Genomic DNA, 12,042 nt, shown 5'->3' on the forward strand with positions numbered 1-12,042 from the left:
ATGATAGGTTTTCATCGTGATCGACTCCTTCTATCACCACCTGTGCCCGTCGCGTCGCGTTTTTCTAAATGGCTACGTCTTTTAAGAGCCACCGCGCGCGTGATTTTTGCCTGTCGAAAGTTTCGATCCTTTGTTCAACCTACCGATTCTCTAAATTCTAAATTATATTCTAATACTGACTCTCTTTCAGATGTAACGTCCTTTGATATATCTTTGGCAGAAAAGAGCTTGTTACTCGCTTCACAGCTCGATAGTTTTCCCGAAGAAATCGGGTGCCTAAAGACGTCCGCACCCTTTTCAAGAGATAGTCGTCTTCGGAAAATCGCTTTAAGTGTCAGCGATGATGGTCTGTTGCGCCTGAGTTCCCGCATTCTTCGTGCTCCAGGAATCAGCGCCGATTCCAGGTCGCCAATCGTTTTGGACGGACGCCATCCTGCCGTTCGCCTTATTCTCCGTCACTTTCATGAAAAAGCCGGTCATGCCAATCAAGAACTAATTTTAAACGAAATAAAGCAACGTTTCTATATTCTGAAGTGTAGATATGCTATAAAGGCCGTAGCTCGGGAATGTTTTTGGTGTAGAAAACGCAAGAATTTGCCTTACACCCCACCAATGGGTGATTTACCTAAGGAACGTCTAGAACACCACTGTCGCCCTTTCACTAATGTGGGCCTCGACTATTTCGGACCGATCGATATATCGGTTGGACGAAGGCGTGAAAAACGTTATGTGGCTCTCTACACATGCTTAGTTGTCAGAGCAGTGCATTTGGAAGTCGTAGCAAGTCTCTCTGCAGATGCTGCAATTTTAAGTCTGCGACGTTTCATCGCTCGCCGTGGTTGCCCCAAGAAGATTTTCTCCGACAACGGCACAGCTTTTGTCGGGGCTTCAAATCAGCTGCAGCAATTTGGAGCAGACCATCAAATTGAGTGGCGTTTCATCCCACCTTCGGCGCCATTCATGGGAGGTTGCTGGGAGCGGCTTGTGAAATCAGTCAAAGCTGCTCTATCTTCAACACTTCGAGAAGTAGCTCCGAGGGAAGAAATCCTCTTCACTTTGCTGTTGGAAGCGGAGGCGCTCATTAATTCACGCCCGCTCACCTACGTGTCTTCTAACCCTGACACTATAGAATCTTTAACACCATTTCACTTCATCTTGGGCTCATCTTCGAATACCGCATGGTTGGGCTCTCGACTGGACGATTCCGATCTGATAAGAAGATGTGATTGGAGACGCACGCTGCGATTGGCGGACCATTTTTGGAGGCGGTGGATAACCGAGTATCTTCCTTGCTTGGCGCAACGACCAGCGGCGAAGCAAAGTATCAATTTCAAGGTGGGAGACGTCGTCTTGATTACAGACCCCAATTTACCTCGTGGCAGCTGGCCTTTAGGCAGAGTGGCAACTCTTCACCTGGGTGCGGACGGGACAGTGAGGGTTGTGGATGTTACACTCCCAAGCGGGGCGTCAATGCGTCGCCCGACGCGAAAGTTAATTCGTCTGCCGGTAGATCAGTCAGTTGCTGCAACATAGGACTTAGTGCTTCGCACTGAGGGCCCAGAATGTCGCAAACTATTTGGTTAGGCAGCGACTGGCTGGTCTCCGGCCCGTCATTAAATGACATTTTTATTGATTTTATGTTTTTGATACGATATTGTTTTTGCTGTCTTTCTGCGGTGCTCTTGTCGTTTACACTACGTTTGGGAAAAAATCATGGCCACACCTACAACATATCAATTTGGCGGATCCCGAATATAATGTATCACGACCAATAGATTTATTATTAGATGCCAGCATCTATTCTGATATCATTATGAATGGTCTTATCAAGGGCCCCATCCAGGCACCCATAGCCCAGCAGACAAGACTGGGCTGGATTTTATCAGGAAATGTGAAGACATTCAACTGTCATGTAGCTACCATCCCATTGGAGGACATATCAAAGTTCTGGGAGGTGGAAGATATCAATGACAACCCACCTACATTAACTAAAGAAGATAAATATTGCGAAGATTTTTATCAAGCAACTACGCGACGTCTAAGCAGCGGTAGATACGAGGTTGCCCTGCCCATGAAATCCGACTTCGAACAACATCTCGGAGCATCAAAGTCAAGGGCCATTGCACAATTTAAGCAACTAGAAAACAGATTATCAAAAAATAGTTCATTATCAGACAGTTACAAAAAATTCATACATGAATATCAAGAATTGAATCACATGTGCAAGGCTGACGTCACGGCAACCGATCCCACGTGCTACCTACCGCATCACGGCGTTCTGAAATTGGACTCTACAACTACGGCATTAAGAGTTGTTTTCAACGCTTCATCAAAAACGTCATCAGGTCGCAGTTTAAATGATCTAATGGAATGTGGCCCCAATTTACGACAAGACCTGCAAACTCTAATTCTTAAATGGAGGATGTACAGGTATGTCATCACGGCGGACATTGAGAAGATGTTTCGTCAAATTCTAATCAGACAATGCGATCAACGATTGCAATCAATAATCTGGAGAGAGTCACCACATGACGTCCTCCAGGAGTATCAACTATCTACTGTGACGTATGGAACTAAGGCTGCACCATACTTAGCCATTAGGACTTTGAGACAGATAGCAAGGGACAACGCCGAAACTCATTCTTTGGCCGCAAAAGCCTTGGAAACATCATTCTACATGGATGACCTTATGAGTGGACACGACTCCTTGGAACAAGCAAAAGAGCTACAACGGCAGCTAATTGACGTCCTGACAGGAGCAGGCATGAATCTGCGCAAGTGGTCGAGCAATGAACCACAACTTATCAATAACTTATCACCGGATCAACTGAACACCCCCCTTGAATTTAAAAACACTGAGTCTCGAAAGACACTTGGATTAAAGTGGAACCCCACGACAGACTCATTTATGTATCAAAATAAAATTGACTACAATGTAAACACTATAAGCCGTACGAAGAGGCAATTATTATCAGACATTTCTAAGATTTACGATCCACTAGGGTGGCTGTCACCGCTTACTATCAAAGCAAAAATATTATTTCAAAAAACCTGGCTATGTGACATATCATGGGATGACGATCTGCCCACCGACATCTTAAATGAATGGCTACCGTTACGGGAAGATCTGGAAAATATAGAAAAATTCAACATACCACGTTACCTAGGTGATAGTCATACAAAGTATCAACTACACGGGTTTTGCGATGCCTCGGAAAAGGCATACGCGTGCTCTATTTACATTGTGACAAACAATCATAAGGGTGAGTGTACGTCACGGTTGATCGCCGCGAAGACAAAGTTGGCACCACACAACAAGCAAATAACATTGCCCAGGCTTGAGCTTCTAGGAGCTGTCCTACTATCACAGTTGATGAAGAAGATTTTAGAATCATTATCAAGAACGGATATCATTATTAACGCATGGACTGACTCAATGGTAGTTCTTGGATGGCTACACGGAGACATATCACGATGGAAATCCTTCGTGGCCAATCGAGTCCGGCAGATTACCGACGTCATACCTGCCACTCGTTGGCATCATGTTAAATCGGATGAAAATGCTGCAGACTGCTCCACGAGGGGATTATCAACGTCCGATCTATTACAACACACATTGTGGTGGGAAGGACCGAAATATCTGATCAATTTTAACCCCGATGAGGCAATAACATCGACCATTGAAAGTCCAACTATTGAAGTCAAAAGGGCATGTGTGAACGCTACTTTATATCAAAATGAACAATCTATTATTATCACACAATTATTAAATAATTGCAGTTCTATCACTCGAGTAATTCGAACAGTCGGCTGGATATCACGTTACATGAAACAATTGCGAAAGAAGCGAGGCACATCGGGTCCGACCGGAAGTACGCTGACGACATACGAGCTACAGGATGCTTATAATTTAATTATCAAAAACTCACAAGCTCTCGACTTTGTAAACGATATTCAACAATTGAACAACAAAGGCCACGTTCAAACTAGTAGCAAATTATTAAGTTTGAATCCGTTTTTGGACGATAACGGAATATTGCGCGTTGGCGGACGACTTGAAAATTCAAATAAAAGTTACTCCGCAAAACACCCTGTAGTACTATCACCACATAGTCGACTTGCTGAATTAATAATAAGTCAAGCCCACATAACAACACTTCACGGCGGACCGCGACTCACATTATCATATATCAGGGACACATTTTGGATTATCAGCGGCATTCGAGCTGTTAAGAAGCAAATCAGGCTGTGCATTAAGTGCAGGCGTTTTAGTCAGGCAAACAATCAACAAATAATGGCGGACTTACCACAAGCGCGGGTCACTTCAGCACGACCATTTAGTAACACAGGAGTCGACTTCACAGGACATGTTGACATCAAAGCCAACAAGGGAAGAGGTATCAAGGTAATGAAGGGTTATGTCGCCGTCTTCATCTGTTTGGCGACCAAGGCTGTGCACCTTGAGTTGGTATCGGACTTAAGCACTGCCGCATTCCTTGCTGCCTTCAGAAGACTGTGTGCTCGTCGGGGTACCCCTAAGCACGTTTATAGCGACAACGGCACAAATTTCGTTGGCGCATCGCGGGTCCTGAAGAAGGAATATCAAGCTATCACGGAAACTATCAACACCGACTTTATCAAAAGCGTTAGCGATATGGATGTGACGTGGCATTTCAACGCGCCCTGTTGGCCTTCCGCGGGTGGGCTGTGGGAAGCCGCAGTCAAGAGCCTGAAATATCACCTGAAACGCGTGCTTGGATATCAGAAACTCACATACGAGGAGTTTATCACATTGTTATATCAGATTGAAGCGTGCCTGAATTCGAGACCGTTATCTGCTCTTACTGAAAACCCCAGTGACGAGTATCTTACTCCTGGTCACTTTTTGGTGGGAGATTCATTATTATCAAGACCACAGACTGATCCGGAAAATATCAATTTAACAACACGATGGCAACTGGTACAATCTTTAAACAAACAACTATGGAAAAGGTGGTCTTCTGAGTATCTGCAACAGCTCCAAGCAAGGTCGAAATGGAGAAAACCTACCAAAAATCTTGAAGTGAACGACATAGTTATCATCAAGGAAGACAACATGCCGCCCGGCAAGTGGGCTATTGGTCGAGTGCAAGAACTCCATCCTGGGAAGGATGGTTATGTAAGGGTCGTATCATTAAAAACTAAAAATAATATCATCAAGCGCCCAATAAATCGATTGATCACGTTACCGATACATGACGTCACTACACCGACAAAGGCGACAGACGACACTGAAGGACAAGACTCACAACATGCTGACGTCACTACAGACAGACGCAGGCGGGGAAGAAAAGTTGTCAGTCATTTCGTGTCCCTAGCCATCCTCATGTTCATGGCGCTTTTATCACCGAGTCTGCAACAGACTCTACCCATTAATATCACCGCTCTTAGCAATCAACAGAGCCTGTATTTCGATAAAATATCGGAACTTCAGAATATCAAGGATGAGTGGAAGTTGATTGTATATTACAATATGTCTACGTATTGGCATGGACTACACGACATACAACAATACGTCACGCATTTGAAGGGACTATGCAATAACGCGGGCAATCAGTACGAAAGTGTAATATTACAATTGCAACATGAAGTAAATGAAATTGAACACTATAATGGGCTATTGACGTATCAAAACAAAAGATTCAGGAGAGGACTTGTGAATGGAATCGGGTATTTAGCAAGTGAACTATTTGGTGTTTTGGATGAGAGGTTCGCAGAACAGTACCATAACGACATACACAAAATATCTCAAAATGAGAATCACCTTCAAGCACTTATCAAGAATCAAACTCTTGTCATTGAATCGGAGTACAATATACTGCGGCGCAATGAAGATATCATGAATAAACAGTTCTCATTTATCAAACAGCATCTCCAAAACTTATCAGTGGAAGTTGGACAGGTGCGCCTCGACTATCAAAATGGAATGTACATGACATCATCCGCTTTAGCAGCAAATATCATATTATCAAACTTGAGACGTATCCAGCAAACACTAATCAATACCGTTACGGACATTACCCATGGTCGCATCGACATTCACCTATTTTCGCCTGATCAACTCGAAGAACAAGCAAATATCATTATGAGACAATTAAATGTAGATTTTAATTTACCCACGGACAAATACAACATACGAGAATTATACCGTCTCTTAAGAGTTCACGCTAGAATTATTAAGGATTATCTCATCATCGAAATTAAGATCCCTCTGGTAAGCAGAGAAGTCTACGAGTTGGATAAAATTATTACCATTCCTATAAAAAATGACGATGGAATATATCATATTACTCCAACCTTACCATATATTGCATTTAATCTGAAAAGAGACATGATAATTCTACTATCAGACATCGATTTACAATCATGTATCCACACACAGGACAAACTATTATGTTCCCTTGACAAACCCATTTACGACCTAAAGCCAAAGAAAAGCATCTGCGATATCAAAATAGTAAACACAGAGATAACACGAGCGTCGCCGTGTATAACAGAGCTATCACCTTGCACTACCGACAAGTGGATCAAGTTGCGGCGGCTAAACAGCTGGTTGTACTCATGTTGTACGCAGTGCAACGTACGCATATTCTGCTCAGCTGGCATGGAGATAAGAAGTTTGACCGGAAGTGGCCTTATTACGCTAGGGCAAGGCTGCACACTCAAAGGCGATTCATTCACCTTACATTCTCATAACCATTTTTTGAATCAGATGCAAGGTCACGCAGAGAGGATCGAAATACCTAAAATGTCGGTCTTAAATACTATATACAATACCATCGTACCTTTCGAGTCTACCTCGGTACGGTCGGAGGAACATCTAAGTATTCAGGATCAGATAGAAAGACAAATAGATGTTTTGAAGAAGGAATCGAGTCAACAACTCAGTATACACGACGTACATCATTATTGTCTACAGTATGTGTTGTTGGTTGGTCTCGTGGCTATAGTTATCATATCATGCTTTTATTTAAGAAGACGACTAACTCATAATCAACAGGCACAAGCGCCAGCCCCTAGACCCTCGGTGGCCGACAGCAGCTCGGACGCAGTACGGAAGATCGATGTTAATAAAATTGAAAACGTCGATAAATCAACTTCACCTATATCAATCCACTCAGTGAAATTTGATGTTCCTAGTGTTAACTCAATTTAAATAACTCTATTACAATTATTAGTTTATAAATTTACTATTGTACGCTTCAGTATGATTGTCTTCATCTTGCTCTTTATTATCATCATTTACTTCTACCATTTTTTACATATACTTATACTCTTATTTTCATCTTAGTGGGCAAGATGTACGGACAACCGTACTATTTTATTGCTGAATCTTATTTAAGTATTGTTTGATGTATCATATATCACTTTAAAATCAGTGCAATTAAACGCTCTCTATCAAGCGGTCGTTTTATATCATTTCCTTCAAATGCCGTTTTCTATATCATTTTTATCAATTATCATCTTAATTATCATTTATCACAAGAGTGTATTTTTACCGATACACACTTCATACAAAACATCTCGTTTTACACAGACACTGTACTTGAAGACTTAATAAAATAAAATACAAAACGTAACACTGTATTATTCCTTTTTCAAATTAAATTCAAATTCAAAAATATCTATATTCAGTAGGTAAACTGGTTACACTTTGAATCGTGATTTTTTACACAACGTATTTCTCATCCGCCTAAAACTACCGCAGTTTCTCACAACTGGGGAAAAGAAGCTGCAAGAAAAACTTCGACACAGAGCCCTAGACTTTCTTTACAAAACCATAAAATATTGTTATACAGTTTAGTATTTTGGCTGCCTAATGTCAGTTCCCAGACAGTTAATACAATGCACTCGTATCTTTTCTCCAAAATTTCTGTTTAATTGCTGTCTTATAACTGTTCAAAGTTAGATTTTGAATGTCAATGGGAATTTTACTGTAAAAACGTATACGTACATTGCCCCTTATAAGATTTAATGATATTATGCTATTAACTGACATGTAAAACAAGTTTATTTCCGATTACTATTTTTTTCCAAACAATTCCTTTTTACGTTATTTTATTACGCTCCTATAAAAAAAAACATGTAAGTAGACAATTTTTTTTAAATTTTAAATTATGAAATCTTGATTAATAAATAAAAACAGGGGGGTTAAAATGGCCACATCAAAGCAATTCATCTAAGAAAGCAATGTTGCAATTTGACATTTGCGTATATAAAAGTAAGTGCGCAATGCTAACCAGATCTAAAAGTGACAAAAAACGTTTTCTTTTCTCAAATGTAATAATAAGTGCGACATTTTGTCATATTTTTCTTGTTTAAACGTTTAGTAAAAAGTGATTCATAGAGCAACACGGACAACCACTGTGACTTTAACTCGTTAAAAAGTTATAGGTACCATTGTAATATCCAAATAATGAATTTAAAAAATATATATTATCCCAATATATATCTTAATTCCAACTACCTCAAATATGCTGAACCATTCTTTTCTGTCACAAACAACTCAATATGCTACAGTCAGTCATATGCCGTTCCCGGGAATATTTCCAAAGTGGGAATATTCCTATTGTAAAAACTGTTTAATAGTAAGTAGCAGCTTTATTTGTCCGAATAGGCTAGTTTCCAACTAGTCAAATCAGTTACTTTTTAATAAACGTCAAAACACGAAATTATAAAGGAAATTGTAAACGTCTTAGGAAAACATGATAAAATGTCGGACTTATTATTAAGAACGTTTTTCTTGATTAAAATTCTTAAATAAGTTAAGTACAGTCATCATTATCATCAATTTAAGAGCCACGCTCTTGTCGGTGCAGCATTTTCCATGCTACTTTTTAGGGAAAAATAGGGCAGTAGTTTCCCCTCTTGCCTACCGTCCTGCATTACCGTACCGATGGCTCCCATCTTCGCCTCTCTTCTTCTCCCGTAGGTCTTCACCCGTATCCCTGGGCAAGGGTTCTACGTTATACCCCGTAGGTCTGGGCCCCTATTCGAACTCAGCCACCATCTCACTCCGGCCTACTGAAGTAAGAGGCGCCCACCCCCGCGGCAAGGACGCGCCGAACAGGAATTGCCCCAGTGGAGGGCAGAGAAGATGACTCTGTCCCCCCTAGGGCCGGGTTAATGGTCTTGTATGGAACCAAGACTAAAGGCAATTTAGTACAGTAGTACAGTAGAAAAAAGAAAATGTTTTTCGTTAGTTTTAGATCAGTCTTTATTTCACATCACCAGCCCATTAACGTCCCCACTGCTGGGGCACGGGCCTTCCCTATGGATGAATAGGGAGATCGGGCCTTAAACCACCACGCGGGCCCAGTGCGGATTGGTAGTTATTAACGACTGCTAATGCAGCCGGGACCAACGGCTTAACGTGCCTTCCGAAACACCGAGGATAATAAGTCTTTATCTAGTAATCAGAATTTCGTAGTTTATCTCGAACCCAGTACAGGACCCAATTGTTACTTCTTCTACTATGACCCTATCTGCCTTAAGCTAATACAGCTCTTACATAACTTTTGCGCTTTTTACTGTCGGAAATGTTTCCAAAGTGGGAATATGCCCAGAAACAGCAGCGGCTACAGTAAATATGTTGGCGAAATATTTGCGCAAACAAAAGGTCGACGAACAACCTTGAGTTTTAAGACCACATTAATCGTGGTGGCAACCAAGCCCCGCATTGACGTGCGCTCTGGCCAAGTAGTTAATGCCATCTGCGGCAAATACAATAAGTCTCTACACAAAAAAAAAATACGTGCGCTAACCCTTATACTTACCTAATTGCAATAGCTTAAGAGCCTTCAGCGCTCCCCATTTGTCCGGCCAAGTAGTTAATGCCATCTGCGGCAAATACAATAAGTCTCTCCACAAAAAAAAATTACGTGCGCTAACCCTTATACTTACCTAATTGCAATAGCTGAAGGCTCTTAGCCTTCAGCGCTCCCCATTTGTCCGGCCAAGTAGTTAATGCCATTTGCGGCAAATCTACAATAAGTCACGTCAAAAAAAGTCGTCGCATTCTACAAGGATGACTATTTTGCATCTGTGCTGCTTGTGCCCCTAGTTGGCTGGTCAAAGGACCCGTCGACGTTGGAATGCATAGCGCAGCCAAAGAATTTTCAGCAAAGCTAATAAACTGTTGTGAACCTAACAAGCTATCGCTAGAGTATTGCATTGCTGTGACGCTGAATATTCAATTTTCAAAGTAACTACGGACATTGCAAAAGCAACAACTCGGCCAAACAGTAAGCTTTCATTTCATTTTTTGGCTCTCAAAGCGATACAAAATTTAAGACAACAAGCCTGATGCCCTGTTAGGCGTGAACCGCGGCTCAGGGCGTTGTCTGAGGGGATAATATTTGAAAGAATTAATCGACTGATGAGCGCTGAATGAGGTAATCGTCGACCATGCCGGCGGGATCAGTATCGGGGTCTTGAAGTGTGTGTGAGTAAACAGGTAAGTATACCAACTTATGGTAACACGCCATACGCCACCTGACACGCCTTGACTAACTTCGATGCAGGCCACAAATTCCAAACAACACACTCGAGAACAAACACGAGCAGCACATTAATTCAACATAAATCAATAATACCTCAATCAACAATACTCGTGCAAATCTGCAAATAAACTAAGTTTCTGAAGTTCATTCATATTGACATTTTGAATCACTGAAGTTCCCCTGAAAGTCTGTAATTTCTCTTAAGTTCACGACAACTGCATATTAAAGATATCAACGTTTGCTTTGAAATCAGTGATTGAAATAAGTACTTGTTTTGAATAACTATAGACGGCCAGATTGCTGCAGTGATCAGCCAATTAAATGTGAATTATTGCTACTCCACCAACCCGCATTGGAGCAGCGTGGTGGAGTATGCTCCATACCCTCTCCGGTTGATTAAGGGGAGGCCTGTGCCCAGCAGTGGGACGTTTATACGTCCTCAGTCAGCCTTTATAGGCTGTTTATGATTTATGTATTGCGACTCGGAAATACGAGTGGTCATAAGTTGTTCTAATAACTACTTCGCTGGGCAAGTGGTTACCGCTAAGGGCACTCTCATGATAATATAATACATTTTTGTTAATTTTAAAACGAAGTTGTCTGGCGAATATTACAGGTATTAAGGTAGCAGACTTTGACCGATATTCACATGATATAGAGATCCGACATTTTAATCAGGATAATAATGGGTGGCAGATGTAATTGTGTAATAAAAAGGGGCTATCATTTATACCTAAACACAAAAATAAAGGATGCATATGTCTGTTGTCCATGAAATTAGAAGGTTAAACGAAGGAAAATCTGTACAGCGCCATCTATATTGTTTTTGAGGAACGTAGCCTGGTAAATCCCTCATTTTTTATTAGTGAATTAAATAAAACAGTAAATAGACCAATCTCTCTCCGATTTACATGTTTTTTCTTAATATTTTGAGTGGGGCACATACATTTTGTATTTCGATCATACTTATAAAAAAGACATGCTGTTTAAGATGCATATTACCAACATGTAAGACATCATTTTAGATTCTCGGCACCACGCCGCCGCCGAGCGTTGGCGCTCTGTACCTCATCCTCCCACGCCTGGGATGTGACCTATAAATTTTAATATGCACCAAGGAACACTGATGCTTGCAAATGATTCTGATAAATATTAAAATAAAATATCCACGTGGTAAGCAGCGCAAGTCTAGACTGCTACTCGTACCACTTTGACAAGTAGGCATATCGTTTACTCAACTAACCGCTTTACCCTAAACAAGCGGTGATTTGACATCCAAGCAAAACTAAACTCAATCATCAATTACTTTCATTCCAAAATTGAGACTACTTACCTACTTATTATTTTTCAATCTTCGAGGTTTTGTTAAAAACAATAACATAGGATGTGATTTTCCAACAAGGCGCTAACAAGAATGTTCACTATAAGGCGAGAATATGCGCATTACTCGCATGGTGCAATTCTAACCTCTGCCGTCAGGCCTTGTGACGGCCAACTAACA

The sequence above is a fragment of the Pectinophora gossypiella genome, chromosome Z (genome assembly GCF_024362695.1).
Source record: "Pectinophora gossypiella chromosome Z, ilPecGoss1.1, whole genome shotgun sequence".
NCBI lineage: Eukaryota > Metazoa > Arthropoda > Insecta > Lepidoptera > Gelechiidae > Pectinophora > Pectinophora gossypiella.